The sequence below is a fragment of the Schistocerca cancellata genome, chromosome 3, assembly GCF_023864275.1.
Source record: "Schistocerca cancellata isolate TAMUIC-IGC-003103 chromosome 3, iqSchCanc2.1, whole genome shotgun sequence".
In the NCBI taxonomy this organism is placed as follows: Eukaryota; Metazoa; Arthropoda; class Insecta; order Orthoptera; family Acrididae; genus Schistocerca; species Schistocerca cancellata.
The window spans coordinates 369,944,998-369,960,497 of NC_064628.1; positions in this window are offsets into that span (position 1 = coordinate 369,944,998).

Below are 15,500 nucleotides of genomic sequence, written 5' to 3' on the forward strand. Positions count from 1 at the left end.
CGCAGGCATCGTGCAGTCTTGACGCTGTGGCTGCACCATGCATTTCTCAATTTATTATGATGCAGTTAAAAATTTTTGTCACGCAACATTTCACAGCAGTGTTCATTTCAATATTAATGTTTATCTAGAATGTAACGATTTTCGATTTCGTGTGTTGTGTCGGGTAGTCAGTAATCAACCGCATCAGGATGGTTACAGGAAGATAACATGGCTGGCTTGACTCCAGGTATCACAAGTTCCAAGTGAGACAGACTTGTGTGGTGGAACTGTGTGAATATCACGAGAGTAGGTACATTCTCGTATCAGGTATCGCACATCGCTGTGTCATTTCATTTGTATAGGTATCTGCTCCTCGTTCTCAGGCTTGACCCCCTATTTAGGTTCGATGATGAGCTGCTATTCCAGAGCATGGAGAGCCCCGTCAGTTCTGTTCGTGTGTAACGGGAAAATTAAAGTAGACTGGGGGGGAGTGTGGGGGGCAGTGAGATATGGGATCGAGGAGGCAGGCGCGTCAGGGTAATTCCTGCAGGTGTGGGAACCGCTATGACAAGATGGCTCAGTGGCTAACGCACCTGCAAAGTATGCAGGAGACCCGGATTCGATTTCCAGCTTTCGTACGAATTTTCACTCGATGCTTCCGTCTAGCTACACAAATAAAATCTGTATCAGACCAGTAACGTCTCTCAAATTGCGTCGTTTCATAGTATAAGAGAAATTTGAGTTCGTGCAGAGGAATATAGACCGTTCTTTTCCCCCTCGCTCCATTTCGAGTGGGCCAGGAAATGGAACGAATAGTAGTGGTATACGGTGCCCTCCGCCATGCACCCGATGGTGGCTGGCAGATGCGGATGTAAAATACAACGCCAAATTTTCCGGTACGGCTGAGTAATTGGTTATGATGTTTTCCCAGCACAAAATAGTTTGGGAGCATTGTCAGTTGGCAGCGAAGATATGACTTTCATTGTGAAAATCCAGGTTTTGTAAGAGCGTAGGTGGAGGGCGGTGCCTTGGCGGAGCTCAACAAGTCTCCCGTTGTCCTCGTAGTAGCGTGAGTGCGGGAAGGAGCTCTGAGGGACTTGTGAAGTTTGGTGACTACTTCAGGAAAGTTAAGGTCCAGAGTTGTCTTCTGAGAACAGCTTTAATAGGTCATGAGAAGTTGTTTCGCAGAGGTAGCGAGAGCAAGAGGCACTGTAGTATTCAACGAGTGTAGTTGAGGTTTATAACTTATTTTTAGCGACAGCTGTTGGTGAATGTACAAATGGACACTCAACACCTTCTCTGGTACCGTAAGTGGAGCTGACTCTTTGAGAAAAAGAGTACGCGAAATGAAGTGTTGCGTACTGAATATTACATATTCCAATACATCTTGCAGTAGAAGGTGTTGTAAACTTACGAGCCTGTAATATAAACACACAGCCAACGATACGAAGCGGTATGAAATGCATCTTGAACGTTAAGTCAATAGTATGAAACGGAGGAGTTAAATTTGTTAGCAGAATTCTGTTACGGTCTAGCATATATGTCAAGGAGACAATTCTACAGTACTGTATCAGTTCTTTGGTGTACTTAGCCCGTGTCATTCTAGCGTAAGTAGTCGAAGGAAATCAGACTCTATTTGCTACAGCACTACGAGGTAGATGTAGTCCATACGAATGTGTAACAGAGATTTACAGGGTCAAATTGAAACCTGACAAACAGAAAATAGCGAACGGGACACCGACCATCAGGCAAGGTTATGGGCGTGTTCGTTTGCCTGTTCGGGTATCGGATGCGTACGTGAAATGTCGAACCCAGCAGGAGTCAGGGTTAAGCATCCTCCCTCCTCCATCCCAGAATAAGAATTCTTCGCAAATCAAACTCGTATAGACTTATAGACTTATCAGTTCAGTTTCAGCATGAAGACAGCGGGAATGTGTAATTAATATTGACTAGTAGCAAGTGTGTACAGAAACATCTGCCGTAAGGTTTCGAAACAACGTCTTCATTGACAGCTAAAGAAAAATAGTGCCCCTCCTAGTTTGGACATCGTCTGAAAGTGAAATAGGTGACAGAAGAACTGCTGTCAATGGTTTTCCCTCATTATTTTCCATATTCAAGTTGTTATTTGATTTCAAAAACAGATTCGTAATTTACAACTCTGTAATGTTACTAAAAACAGGCTTGATATATTTAGGCGTTCACGATTTGCCCATATGACAGTCTTGAATATAAAATTTAGTAATTGCTACAATATTTGCACTTTATGTTGGGAATTGTTACTCAGGAATTCTGTTTTTAACCTTATAACTCTAAAAATGTTGTTCACTAATTTCGCCATTATCAAGCGGTTGGATCACGCCGATCCATAGCGTATTACGTAACATCATCTACAATGATTGATGGCCTGGTGAGCCATACTCCAGAGTGCCCTCTACATACACACATATCTACATCTACACCTCCATCCATACTCCGCAAGCCACCTGACGGTGTGTGGCGGAGGGTACCTTGAGTGGCACTATCGGTTCTCCCTTCTATTCCAGTCTCGTATTGTTCGTGGAAAGAAAGATTGTCGGTTTGCCTCTGTGTGGGCTCTAATCTCTGATTTTATTCTCATGGTCTCTTCGCAAGATATACGTGGGAGGGAGCAATATACTGCTTGATTCCTCGGTAAAGGTGTGTTCTCGAAACTTCAACAAATGCTCGTACCGAACTGCTGAGAGTCTCTCTTGCAGAGTCTTCCACTAGAGTTTATCTATCATCCCCGTAACGCTTTCGCGATTGCTAAATAATCCTGTAACGAAGCGCCCTGCTCTCCGTTGCATCTTCTCTATCTCATCTATCAACCCTATCTGGTACTTGTTTATTATGATATTGCACTCCGTGTGCTGTTCGGAAACGCGACGCAAGTTCATTTGGACACGCAGGCACTGCAGCCTCTACAGCCGTTATGAAAAATGTACCAGACGGGGTGTCGAAACAGGATTTCCCGCTCATCGTGAGTGGGCCCCGTCCGGCCAAAATTATTTAAAAAAAAAACATTTTTGAGGAACGTAATGGTAAGGCAACCTCTCGCAAGAAGCAGGTAGTCCGGGTTCGAGTTCCCGTCCGGCACAAATTTTCATTGTCGTCATTCCATTCTACAGCTGGTTGTTTTCCACATTCGCAACTGGGAATACATTTCATGTATGTGTGTGTGCATATTCGTTTAGTTGCCAGCTGTAAGACCGGGAACGAAATGGTACCCATATTGTACACTGAAGCGACACAGAAACTAGTATAGGCCTGCGTATTGAAATACAGAGATATGTAAACAGGCAGAATACGTCGCTCCGGGCAGCAATGCCTATGTAAGGCAACATGTGACTGGCGCAGTTGTTAGATCTGTTAAGATAGCAGGTTATTAAGATTCAAGTGGATTTGAACTTGGTGTTATAGTCACCACACGAGCGATGAGACCCAGCATCTCCGAGGTAACGATGGAGTGGGGATTTCCCCGTACGACCATTTCAAGAGTGTACCGTGAATATCAGGAATCCGGTAAAACATCAAATCTCTAACATCGCTGCGGTCGGAAAAAGACCCTGCAAGGACGGGACCCACGACGATTGAAGAGAATCGTTCAAGGTGACAGAAGTGCAACCCTTGATTATTTTCATGCGGGCCATCAACAACTGTCACCGGGAGAACGATTCAAGGAAATCGGAGCCGAGGGCCCACGCGCGTACCCTGGATGACTGCACGACACAAAGCTTTACTCCTCGCCTCTTTCCATCAACCCCTAAATCGGACCATTGATGACTGGAAACATGATGCCTGGTCGCAGCAGTCTCTCCAATGGCGGAGAGATGGAATGTCCCCCCTCAAGAACTTACCATCCTTGTGTCAGTATGGGAGCACGTTGCAGAGGATTCTGAGCGTACAAGCTGTGGAGAAAGCATGGAGCGGCAGTTTGCCGCTGCAGAGAACGTGGCTGTCGTTTGCTACAGGGCCGTGGCGAGCAGCTAGCGTTTTCGCGGCCTTGGCAAAACCCGAGCGGACGCTCGGCAGGGGCGCGTATGGCCTTGTTTGCGCGCTTGGAGGAATTTATATTCCAAAGAAAAATTGATAAGAACAAAACTAAGAGTGACACGGAAATGCGAGTTGGCACTCATGGACAGAAAAATATGTAAAGCTAAATTTATCTAGACGCGCCACAAAAATATACGGGGTGTAAATCTTAAGTTGACAAACTCGAAAAATTAAGCTTCACACGAAAAAATGTGTAGAATCCAAAGTTGATTATTTTCGAGGGGACGTGTGCTGGTGCTAAAACTAGCCCGCCATCCCAGCCCCCTGGGGGCGAAGCCGGAGGCAAGTTTAAAATTTAAAATGGAAACCCCCATTTTTTTGCAGAATCAGATTCTATATAAAAAAAACTACGTACATACTGTCTTAAACATTTGTTTTGATCCTTGGTCGTTGGCGCTTTAATTCAAGAAAACCCATGTTCCCAATTTTGCGTGAAAAATGGTTACGCATAATTAAAAAGCTATTTGCAAACAAGCAACAATAAAACGAAACCAATCCTTGCTTTTCAGGATCACCAAATCTTGAACAGGAATACGTTCATCTTCAGTTAGCGAGAGGGTTAGTCTTTTCCTCAGTTGGTGTTTTACTTTGTTTACTCTGTTAGTTAATGAGTTCACTCGTTAGTATTTAGGATGTTTGGTTAGTTAGTTAGCTAGTCAGATGATTTGTTTAGTAATTAAAAATTGTGTGGCCTCATGACCACGAAACAAACAACACTTATACGAATTTGCGGAAAAAATTAACGTTTGGATAAATATTTGTAAAACTCAAATTCCTCTCTCTAAGTCCCCACACTATGAATAGAGAGGGAGAGTTCTAGTTTTATCGAATCCAAATTTACGAAATAAATAAGTATTCTTTTTTATCTGTAACCATTTTCCACGCAAAAACCAGAACATGGAATTTGTTGAATTACAGAGCCAACTACCAACAATCAAAACAAATGTTTGAGACAAAATGTACGTAGTTTTTTTTATGAAGAATCTGATTCTGCAACAAAAAAGGGGCTTCCCGTTTGAAATTTTAGAGTTCCCTCCTGGGGTGGCGGGCTAATTTCAGCACCAGCAGATGTTCCCCTCGAAAATAATCAACTTTGGATTCTGCACATTTTTCCGTGTGAAGCTTATTTTTCGAGTTATTCTGGTTTGTCAACTTAGATTTACACCCTGTAAAATAGTTTAAAAGTTATTGTCTTAAAATTGTAAATTTATGAAAGTTTAAAAGCTAATATTTCGGAAATTCTTTGGCTGATTAACATAAACAAAGTGCTTACAGATTCGACTAGTTAAGCTGCATCGAGCAATCATAGCCGATTTATAAGAATCTGTACCATTTTTTAATGAGATGTCCGAATATGGGATTCGACTGAGAGAAACTGTGTTTTTGGTAATAAATATATTTAAAGAGACGAAACGAGCTGCAGTATTCTAAAGTTTAAAGAGGTAGACGGGTAATTAAGTATATATATTTTTTGTTCATTTATGTTTAGTATAAAAAATCAGGGAAAAGCAAAATCACTCCACAAGAACATTAGTTGTGAAAAAATGGTATCAGACACAAAACTTTGGACTTTAAATTTTTATTACCGGGAAAATTTCCATATTTTTCTATAAATCATATGTGTTTTTGTGTTTAGTTTTAGAATATCCGTATTTTATTAACAACATCGTTATTGCCTGGAAAATTTCCATATTTTTCAATAAATCATGTATGTTTTTGTGTTTAGTTTTAGAATATTCGTAATTTTTGTCAAACATTGTTTTCAGTTAGGCAGCCGTTTCGAGGGTGTATAGGGCGGCCATCTTTCACGGAGTGGAGTTGGAGCGACGCTAAGAGCAGGAGGTGCCGCCCATCTGGGGGTAATATTCGGCTGGTAGCCACAATCGGGGACAAGTATGTAAGAGGTGACGTTCGAAAACGATCAAGTTGAGGCCTATATAGTGGCTTAGGACTGCAGACAACAGTGTATTTTGTGAACTGTGAACATACTGTCGAGTGCCGTGATCTCGACATATGAATTTTCTAGTGAAGTGTTGCAGCATCAGTTATTAACGGCCGCCCTTACGTAAGAGCCCCTCAGACTGCATTTTAAGTGTGTAGTCAATATCTTGAAGACTGTTCGTGGAAAAATAGAAATAAATTACTTGCTCAACTTATAAATCAACGTGAGTAACTCAATAATTTTAAATTTCACCGCAGTACGTGCCTGCATGGTTTTTTTATTTTTATTTTTTGCAGCTTGAAAATTGAGATTACGATAGGTTTGATCTGGCACCCTACGACGAAAAACGTAACCAAACATTGAGAGCAGCCACATCTCTAGGCAGCTCAATTAAGCTGAGTGTTGAATGTAACATACATATACCTTTTCGTGCCATAGCGCGTGCGGGCTTGAGCTAACTATACAATATACAGTGCGTAATTCCCAGTACCGTCGTAGGATGCACTGCCATTCATAGTGATGACACACGCTATTAAGAACGATGTCCTTTTGTAATATCAAAGAGACCATCATAAACAGTGAAGACTTTGGTGTGATAAGTGTCTTTGAAAAAAGTGTAATTTCAATTCATCGTATACTGACGGTCACGGCATGTGGAAACCCAGATGTTGATGCGGGTTAAGCGACACGACGCCTGAAGATGACCAAGTTCGGCTTAAGATGATTAAATCGATTTGTTAAGTGATTTACGAGATGGTATTTCAAAGTTACTACCGAAATATTAATTTTGGAAGCTTGTAGTTACGAATATATTGAAATATCACCACGTCTCTCCGTGCAAATCCTCCTTGAAACAGAGTGACAAGTGGTTGTGAACTGCGTGGTTTAATTGGTTGTTGGTGAGCGTTTTTTCATTTTCGCATTTCTGCGCATTAGCGATTTAGCGATAGATGATCTGAAAGAACAGCAGTTCAGTGTAATGTTGTGTTTTAAACTAAGGAAAATCTAATCTCTTAAGGAACGCACCAACTGTTGAAGAGAGCTTTTGGAGATAACGTTTTTGGTCTGGCAGACTTACTAATGGTATAAGCGTTTTAAAAAAATGGCAAACTTGGAGTGATGATGATGACGGTTGGTATCGACTGTTAATTGGGGTATCACATCCAAAAATTTGCAGATAGTGTTCTATTTGACTCCGCAGTTCGTGGACTGACCATGCAATAGTTCTGAATCAATTTGAGAAAAAGTTATGGTACATGTGAATGACATTCCTTTAGAATAATTAAACATGACAACGGGTCCAGAAAAGTTTGTACCACAAATACTTCAAAATGTTCAAAAGCAACACCGCATGGAATTCAACAAACAGGGAAGTTGAACAACTGCTTCAAGACGATCTAAATTAGATATAATAAGTTCGCATTGGCGTTGAAAGTCATGTTTATTGCTATGCCCATGGAAATATGCAGCAATCTTTGCAGTGGACGAGTTCTCGACCTCGGTAAAAAATCTCTAAAAGTCAACAGTAATTACTTGTTGATCAGTTTTCATTTAAATGTGTTCTGAGATGATTGAAATAACTCCTGATCAGATGGTCAGTGAACAAATCTATCGCTGGGTTATAACATGTTTGTGGTGGGACGTTAGGAACGTAAGCAGAAGTGGCATATGGGCAACTGAAAACTTCATCATGACAATTCATGCTCGCATACGGTCTACATTATTGTGTACATTTTGACTAAAAACAAGATGACAGGTGTGGTACATTAACCATATTCATACAGCTTTGTCCCATATGGTTTTCTCCTCGCCTCTGAGATGGAAATCAAATTGAAGAGGAGAACGTTTGACGCAGTGGAGGAGATTCGAGCAGAATCGCAGAGCGCAGTCTACGTTCATGCCGCGTTTCAGAAATGTCAGAAAAGTTGGGGTCGCTGTATTCGCTTCCGTTGGAATCACTTTGAAGGTGAAGAAGCAAAATAAGACGTAATAATTCTGAATGGTAACAGCTAGAAAATTTTTAGATACCACTTCTTAGAATATGGTTTGTTTGGAAAATAAAAGTACTATTCCTTATAAAAGCCAAAACTCTCGCGATGAAGAAGGAAAGCTCAAAATACTCAATGGCACAATAAAAATGTAGAGCGTGTGGGGATCGTTTCTAAGGCCTGAGAGTTATTAGTTCGCCAATAATCTATGTCGACAGGCCTTGAGAAAAAGTTACTGTCGTAAGAGTACTGAATAACCAAGAAATATGTAGTATGTGCTATGACATTAATACGATTACTAAAAAATATTTATTTTCATTGTTAGTACTCTGTTTGCAACTGAAATAAGTTGATCTTAGCATTTAACAGCCTTTGGAATGTAAAGATCTGAATGTGAAAATGTCAAGCAATGAACTGTTTATTGCAGTGCCCTGAGAGTCAGAAAATAAATTTCAAGCAAAAAATGTCGACGAAGACGTTAATGAAATGATTTAAACATACACCTCATCTGAGGTGTACAACAGTGTACATGAATAATGCACTATGAGGTTACATTTCGGTAGATAATGTCATCGGCTCACCTTGCAAATAATGCTTCTCACATTTCAAGTTAAGGCACACGCACCTGCAAAGCACTTGCCGCCGAAACGTGTCGTGCTACTAAAATTAGTGAAAACTGACTGAAGCAGTGAATATTAGTTGATAAATTAAATCTTCAGTTTTGTGTACTGAGATAAAACTGTGTTTAGTTTAACCATACCGACGGTGGTAACACGCGAGCAGTCAACATTAGGGGAAGACTGTGCAACGTTCCTGAATTTCCTGCAGGCGTAATAGCGATGCCGATAAAGGATAACGCGGTGCCCCTGTCTGTTATCTTCGAGTGCAGAATTCCAGGAACGGAGCTGTAGCGCCATCAAAGGTGCCGGTGGGGTTCTCTCCCGGGCACACGGCCGCCCTTACGCCCTTACGCATTCTCCAGGGCTCTTGGCGTCCGACGTGACGCGATGAGCCTTCTCCGCGCCCTGACTCCCTCCCTCCGTCCCTCCCCCACCTCTCCCGAACCCCTCCTTACCTCTCTTCCTCACCCTCACACATACACGCACACACACAAACATACACACACACACACCTTCCACCTCTGCTTGCCTCTACCCTGCTCCCTCTCCACCGTCTTCCGCCCACCACCCACAACCCGGCAGTTTAACCAATAACTTCCTCGATCCCAATCAATTCAGCCTTTGTGTCTTCTGCGTGTTTGCATACCTTAACTTTGCGCGCCGAGGGAGCAGGTACAAAAGGATCTCCACGGAGCAAGGAAAAAGAGGAAGGAACTGATTTTTAAGATGCCTTCCTCCTGCCCCTTCCCCCGTCCATCGCTCATGTTTTCGTCTCTCTTTTCTTGCGCGGATCGTCCGTTTTCGGTTCCAATATCGGGGTTATGTGTTATCCGGCGGCGATCTTGTTTGTGTCTGTTCTGACGTCGGTAAGGCATTCCGGTAACCTCTTCCGCGTCCCTGAGCCGCAGAATACACGACCTTCTCGTCGTTTTGAATGTGCTTAAGGGCTGTAGGCATTATGGACGGGAGGCAATCTAGGGGCCGGCTGAGAGGAATGCGGGCAATTTATCAATATGGTACACACATAGACTCTGACGGCGCATCTCGCTATAAGACTAGGCGTCTCATCGAAGATGGCAGCCCATGTTATAGCATGCAGAGTGTTAGGAACACGTGGACGATTTCCTTCGAACACAAGCGTTGAAATTTTGTGCACTTCTCTCTCACCTAAGTGTTCTGTACAGTAATAAACACAGACCGACACAAGTCCAAATACTATTGTCTTATACAGGCAGATAAATGATATAGACTCTACTATCAACTTTCGAACTACAGTGCACCACAATGAATGACAGTCGATGGATCAGAAAAATGGACAACTAGAAAGGCGCTTAGAGAGAGTAGGGTGTTCACATGAAAACTCCCTGGATTTTAAATGCCACTAAAAACAACTATAAGACATAAATACTTGAGGTTTACGGCATCATGCAAAGAAATTACAATTTTTGTGTAAATTTTCTTAAACAATTCCTTCTGTTCTCTCTCAAGTGCCAAATAATTACCAGAAATGGCTACACCTCAAAACAGAGCCCACTGATTGGTGTGGTATGCTGAAACAAAATGGCTCAGTTATGTCTAAAGAAATTCCCTGCTTGAATATCTAACGGAGCCACCAAACGTTAAGACGATTAAGACTTGTATGACAAGTTCGTTCGGCGCCCACATCTCATGAAAGGAGACCAGAGAGACTTGCCAGAAAAGCCCTTCAAAGTAACTTAGCAGCGGAATGCGAGACCTAAATGTCACTCGCTCAGCTGTTCACAAAGTGCTGCTTAAATGACTTCTCTCAAAATCTTAAAAAGTTGTAATTGTGCAAGCAGTGAAGCGAAACGACTTGAAAATTGGCCAATAATTTGCTATTGAAATGTTAGACCGTACAGGGAAAAGTCCCAACTATTTACAGTATGTCGTATTCTCTGACGAAGCAACTTAACACACATGTGGCAAATTCAATCGGCGCAACATTCGTATCTTATGTTCGGAAGTCCCCCAGTTTCTGGAAACATATCACAGACAGCGAAAAAGTGAATGTGTAATGTGTGTTATGAAAGACAGTATAGTTGTAACATTTTTGTTCATCGAGCAAACAGTTACGGCCAAATGTGATCTTCCAGCTGGACACTTCAGCACCACACTGAAATTTGAATGTTCGTCAGTTCCTAGACCAGACGTTTCCTTAGCGATGCACAGGACGGGATGTACGAAATCGGAGGCCACTGTGACATGAGGACATAATCTGTATGGATTTGTTCCTGTGGGGCTATGCGAAACACTTTGTGTGCGCCTCTCCTGTACGTAATCTAGCCCTTCGCCACAAAAGAATGTTGTGATGCAATAGCCTTCATAGCCGCAGACATGCTTATGCATACATGATTTGAGATAGAGTCTTAAGCTGAAATTTTTGGGTTACAAAAGGGACCATGTGAAAAAGTATTAAGTTTTTGTACAAACAATTTTGAGTTACTTTAAACGATGCCACAAACAGCAAATACCGTATTTACGCGAATCTAATGCACAATGGTGTGTAATGCACACTCCAATTTTAAATACTGAAATAATAAAGAAAGAATTTGTTCGCACATCACTGGCACATCAATAACTTTATTTTACATTATAATGGATGCATACATGATGAAAACAACAACAATTCGTAGGTGGCTCACTGTTAAGAGACACTGTTGTTGTTGTTAAAAAAGAATGCCTAACATGATTACCTATATGAGATGCAAGTAAACATACCGTAAATTACAGGCGTTACTCATTATTATTCACTACTTTCTTCATTACTTGTATCCTCAAAGGAGTTTCATAACACACAGATTCATTTCCTGTATCCCCATCATTCCTAGTGTCGTTCTAAAGCATGTCATCTTCACTGCCGTCCAGAGTATTTGAAACAGAACGTTTTTTGAATTATTTTACGATCTTTGGTGCTTCGACATTTTCGAGGAGTGTGCAATACTGTGGGGTGTGGTACCCTTAATTTTTCCTATCAGAGTCGTTCTCAATGTGGTGGGCAAAAATCATTTTTCGTATTGTTCCTGAATGTAACATATGAAAGGTTTATATAAACTAACGTCCCAGGGTTGTAACACAGAAATCATTCCTCCACGAATAACAAGTCACTGGCTATGCTATGTATCTTCGTTTTTACGTCGCCAATGAGATAACCATGAAATGAATCAAGGAAAAGAGTTGATGATAGCTTGAAAAGCTACCCAGGACGGAGTCCTCATACTTTTCTGAGCCAGTCAAGAATTAAAATTTCATCTATCCATTCTTTATTTTGATTTCGAACAATAACGTGATCAGGGAGCAGCTTTTGGTTTTTAGGGATCTTGGGGCTTCCTTTACACTTGAAGATTAAAAGGAAGGGGGAAGTTTTATGCCCATCTGCTGTGACTGCCAGAATTAGAGTTATGCGCTGTTTTTCACAACCTGATGTTTTGATGGTAACTTCTTTTGTCCCCTTCTCATGAATAGAGTAATTACGTGGCATGCAAAACCAAACTGGCGTCTCATCACCGATAGCTATCTGGCTCATCGAAAATTTCTTTTCTTTCCGAGATGTGATGACATATATCGCTGAAGATCTTGAAGTTTTTTCTCAAAATTCTGTGGAAGCTTTTGGCCTACGGTTGTAAGATGCCATAGAGATAACCCCACCCATTTCATAATGCGATCAACCCATCCGTGTTTTGCCTTAAACTCTTGCCTAGGTATATTAAGAAATGCAATCACCTGTTTTGCTTTGTGTCTTATGGCGTCAATAGACTGTCCTTTTTCGTCCTTTCATGTAAGATTTTCAAAATTTTTACTTCAGCATCAGGATGTCTTCCTTTGCGTAGGCCAGCGAATACCTTTCTAGCTATAGTAATTGCATAAAGTGCCAATTTCTGTTTCTTCCATAATGGAACGTTACTCTCAGCTACATTGACCTCTCGTCCTACCCCCGTCTTACCGTATTTTTCAGCATGAACTACTTGACGCTTGAGTATCATACGATGTTCTTCTCTGCTTGCCTTTTATTTTACGACTGTCTAATACAAACACACTGTACAGTTATAGGCCAATAATAATGTAACGGTATTGAGAAAATCACGAATATTATCCGCACCGCAGCCTTGAATATTGCATTTGGTAAAAATAAGTATGCTTTAAATTCGCATGCATGCGGTATCTACGTCTCACAGTCTTTTTCTTCTTTTTAACCTACGTTTGGAAAACAGGGAAGTTTGATGTGCGCACCCTATAGACAGAGATATTTGAATGAGGGGTGATGAGGAGGCTCCTGTAACCCGTTAAAGGCAGCGCCGAGTGGTGACAACTGACAAGTAAAGATATATATTCTATCACATTACGCACTTTGTGAAGAGCAATAGGATCCAGTGGGTTGGTTTCTCTACCAATTGCCGCGCGGGGTAGCCACGCGGTCTTAGGCGCCTTGTCATGTTCCGGGCGGCTGGCCCAGTCGGAGGTTCGAGTCCTCCCTCGGGCACGGGTGTGTGTGTTGTCCTTAGCGTAAGTTAGTTTAAGGTAGATTAAGTGGTGTGTAAGCTTAGGGACTGATGACCTCAGCAGTTTGGTCCCATAAGACGCATAAGACCTTACCACAAATTTCCAATTTCTCTACCAATTCTTCTTTGCCTGTAGAAACACTTGAAATACATAATCAAACAATATATCATTAAAAATGGTAAAAATTGGGCCATAATTCCACAGATTTACTTTTTAGCCTGAGATCAGTGAATTCCTCACATCAGTACTCCATGGCTAACGAAAAATGGGTTCAAAACACATTTCATATTCGTTGTGGTTGATGTAATACGATTCTCATCTGTTCCTGGGAAACATGAACTACTAACACAGGATCTTTTTTCTATATTTTGTAGGAAAGAAATCCAGTCTCACCACAGAATTTATTTACTAAAGAACACAAATTTTAAACAAAAAAATGAAAAAAGTGGCATATATATAGACATAAACTCCTAAATAACCTTAGAAAAATCCCACAGGTTAGTATCTCAATCGTAATCAAACTTACGTCTCCTTCGATCTCATTTTCTTATATTCTTACTTGTACTTCCTAATGTAGTTTTCTCTGGGCCTCCTTCAAATAATTCTTCTCAATAATTTTCCTGTGCATATTTTTCATATTTTCTTTCCACTCCAGTTTCATCTTCCACTCTATCCAAAAATATAAGTTCGATTATATGCCCAAGGCATTTACAATTTTTGCATGGGTTTACTGATCTTCAAATATCAAGATACATTGTTCAAAATTCATTTAATAATAAATGTAATTAAAAATCTTCTCATTGATTACAAATTATCATTCTCCACAATTCTTTTGCTTCATAAATTTCTTGATGCTCTTTGCGTCTTCACAAAAATGCTTAATATACAATAACACTTAACGGTATTTATGCTTTCTTCTATCAAATTCACAGAAACAATCACCAACTCATTAAAAATTTCAAACCACAAATAAAAACTGCAGAAAAGCATTTAGTCTCACATCCTTCATACTTTGTCAGTCCTCTTAGCTGCAGTTAACGCCATCACCATAAAATGATTTCGCACCATTCATAACTTTCATTATTCTTCCACTAAGCTCAGGATTACAGATGAGCAACTCTTATCAAAAAGTGGAAAAAAAGGTTTGTCCTTCATACAGAAGCTAATACCATTCTCCTTTATTCCTTTCCCCGACAATACTTGGCAACATACTTTCATGCATCAGCAAAATGTAAAAATCATGCTCATGGTCAACTTCCATTTAAGTATGGGAACAGATCTCATAAAACATAATTAATTCCATGATTTCTTATATCATGGATTCAAAGATTCCTCACATACGCAATTCATCATTTATTAAATCATATTTACACTTCAGAATAAGAGTGGATGTCATATAGCTTGTCCAGCCACTGCCCTACTGTGTCGAAAGAACAACAACGAAAAATTTATGTTGCAAGAGCCCATACCAGGGGAACATGATCCCTTTTGATCACATCGCTGCAACATACTAGTAAACAGAACCACAACATACCAACATTATCTTCATCTGGAGGGAATCAATTGAACACATGAAGTCAGTTTCTACACCATTTTGGAAACAATAATTACTGCAGTATTCATATAGTACAGAGAGACAGTCACCACGTTATATCACTGATCCCTTGTCAGAAGACCTTGCAAATACCAAGTTTCCATCTTAGTACAATTCGGATAATGTCAAATTAATAATTTACCATTTAATTACATTTTACATCCAGACATTGGCAGCTAACAGCTCTTTAATGATACCTGAAATCTTTTCTGAATCTCTTCACTACGCACACGCCAGAGGGTAAGAGATATCTACTGACACAGGATAGAAAAAGAATCTCTAGCAGTACCGCAAACAGAAACATAATGAAAAAATACTGCCAATAGCTTGAATAATATGTACTCGCCATTCACACACACCCAAAGGAGCAGTATGTTCCAGGATGTTCATAAAAATCCACAGAACGGTGTCAAAACACAACTAATGATTTTTTTCTGCTTTTCAGGCTCTACTATACTCACAACAGGCTTCGACACATGCGCAATTCAGATTTTGTAAGAAATTGAATACAATGGTCTGAACTCGTTCCCTAATCACACATTTATCGAATCTCTACGTCTACATAGAGTCATTGCTCTTCAACATCACTGCACCACAAGCGAAGTTCATCACTACTTGGTGCACAGACAAAAATCATCCCTTAAAATTTGTCATCAACTGTGGCATAATCACAAATTTTGCAGAAAGCCTATTACCTTGCCAAAAAAATTAGATATCCAGGCTAATCTTTATCTCTACATTTTTTTCCCATAACTGCTCTTTTCGCCTTAATCTCCAGTAATGGAAGA